The following is a 2,600-nucleotide window of genomic DNA, read 5'->3' as shown; positions in this document are numbered from 1 at the left end:
CGAGCTCCAAAAAAACACTGCCACTCAACCCGCCATCTTGCTCCTCCAACATCTACAATTTGATGATGTGGCAGGATGTACTGTGTTGTCTGGTCCAACAGCACCACATGCTGGTCTCAAGTGAACTCAACAAGCCTTTAGGTCTAGGGAAGATCCTCGCCTACAGTGGGAGAGGTCCAAGGTTCAAATCCCAGACGAGCCCATCAAAAACAGCAGATCCAAACCATCTGAAGGGATGAAGCTATTTCTCTACAATAATTCACTGCACTGACTTTAATGATGTTACGCAGGTGGAGGAAAGAGGTCCTGCTAACTTTTCTATTGTGAGCGTTAAAAGACACATCCTGATCAAAAATAACACCAAGATTTTTTACATTAGAACTGGAGGCCAAAATAATGCCAACCAAAGGAAGTGAAACGCTGCAAAGTTTATTCCTAAGATGCTCAGGGCTGAAAACCACAACCTCTGTCTTGTCTGAGTTTAAAAGCAGAAAATTAAGGGTCATCCAGAATAAGACATGCTTGTATTCTAAGTAACTGAGTGGATTCATTGGGTTTTATGGACAAATATAACTGTGTATCATCAGCTTAACAATGACAATTTATCCCATGATGTTCATTAACTTTACTTAATGAAAGCATAAATGAATTAAAGAGTATTGGTCCAAGCACTGAGCCCTGAGGAACTCCATGACTAACTTTGGTGTATGAAGACGATTCAGTATTTACATTTACAAACTAGAATCTATCAAATAAGTATGATCTAAAGTATTATGGAGCCATTCCTGTAATCCCAATCCCAAGCTTCTGTTGTAGAATATTGTGATCAACTGTATCAAATGCAGCACTGAGGTCTAGCAGGACCAGTATAGACTCAAATACATTTTCAGAGGCCATGAGAATATCATTAGTATCTTTCACCAGTGCTGTTTCTGTGCTACGATGAGCTCTAAACACTGACTGAAACTCCTCAAACAGATTATTTCTGTTCAGATGGTCACACAACTGATTTGCAACGATTTTCTCAAGAAGTTTTGAGATGAAAGTTAGATTAGATATAAGTTTATAATTGGCCAGAATTCCTAAATAAAGATCAGGTTTCTTAAGTATAGGTTTAATACAGTAACCTTAAAAAGCTGTGGTATGTAACCATTCATTAGAAATAAATTAAGTAGATCCATAATGGGGATATTAGTTAGGGGAAATACCTCTTTAAACATTATGGTTTGGATGGGATCTAGCAGACATGTGGCTGGTTTGAATGAAGCTGTTATTTTTGACAATTCTGAGAGCTCAACAGGACAGCAACAGTCCAAACATAAATCAGGTTTTAGTAACATTTCTAAAGCTGCCTCATCTGACAGAGAATCAGAGGCAATAGTAGGAAGGATGGTGTGAATCTTCTCTCTAACTGAAATAATTTTATTTATAAAGAATCTCATGAAGTCATCACCACTTATAGCTGTAGGCATACAAAGTACATGGCTCAACAGATACAGGACCTTTCATCAATATAGCTATCAGAACAGATTACCGGTATTTAATAACAGTGTTCACTGCATGTTGTTGTTTACTATTTCTCTTTTGGACCTTGTAAATATCGTTTTTACTGTTGCACTTTTTGTCATTTTATTTTGTACCCTTATTGCATGCTTTAGTATTTCTTGTTTGTTCTTGGTTTTTAGCGGGTCAAATCCGTTCTTCTCATCCTGAACATTTTATTGCACTGTTGTGTTACCCTGCATATGACAAATAAACATAACTTGAACTTGAACCTTACAGTCTGTGCTTCACCTCGGTGCTGAGGGTCAGTTGGAGACCTCAAATCTGTAAATCATGTAAACAAAGAGGAGGTATTCGGGAAAGAAAAGGGCTCGTCCGGGATTTGAACCCGGGACCTCTCGCACCCTAAGCGAGAATCATACCCCTAGACCAACGAGCCACAGTGGACATTATTCCACATCTGTCTGACGTGCTGATGTGGCAGGATGTGTTCAGTTTTATTTGGGTTAATAGCACTACCTGCTGGTTACAGGTAAACCCAACAGATTCATTGGTAGAACAGAGCTGTCCAAAGTGTGGCCCGAGGGCCATTTGCGGCCCTTGGAGTGATTTTGTGCGGCCCTCGACTGCATTTAAAGAATAGTGTAATTTTGTCCCACAAGCTTAAAAGGCTGATGCAGATGTAGACCTTCTTCAGATTTAATGGTGATACTTTTTACATTTTTAGTCTAAAAAAGTTAAATCTGGTCCTCTGGACATTCCAAAAAACAAAACAAAACAAAACAAAAATCTGGTCCAGAGGACCAGATTTTTCTTTTTTAGATTTTTCTACCTGGATTATTGAGCATGCATCAGGATATTTACATTTTTAGGTTTAACAGAAATCAGATTAAAACAATCTTCTCAAAATGAGCGATATTATGTACAATACATATATTTAGCTATAATTAATCTCTTTATCCTACGACAAACTTTCAGTGACTTCTACCAAAAAGTAGAATTTTGGATATTTATTCATGGCTAAATAAACAACAAGTGTTGGATGAAAGACAAAACGTATCTAGATTGTTTTTGCTTTTTTTTTTTTTTTTTTTTTT

The 2,600-nt window shown here is 37.5% G+C and overlaps 1 non-coding gene across 1 annotated transcript; it reads right to left on the bottom strand.

Annotated features, from left to right (window-relative positions):
• Positions 1–1,870: 1,870 nt before the first annotated feature.
• On the bottom strand, positions 1,871–1,942 carry trnap-agg. Its single transcript has one exon. It is a non-coding gene; the product is annotated as a tRNA-Pro (tRNA).
• Between the last annotated feature and the right edge of the window lie 658 nt (positions 1,943–2,600).

This window comes from Nematolebias whitei, chromosome 10 (genome assembly GCF_014905685.2).
Source record: "Nematolebias whitei isolate Nwh7 chromosome 10, NemWhi1, whole genome shotgun sequence".
In the NCBI taxonomy this organism is placed as follows: Eukaryota; Metazoa; Chordata; class Actinopteri; order Cyprinodontiformes; family Rivulidae; genus Nematolebias; species Nematolebias whitei.
The sequence above is the reverse complement of the archived record's forward strand: the minus strand, read 5'-3'. Positions and strand labels throughout refer to the sequence as shown.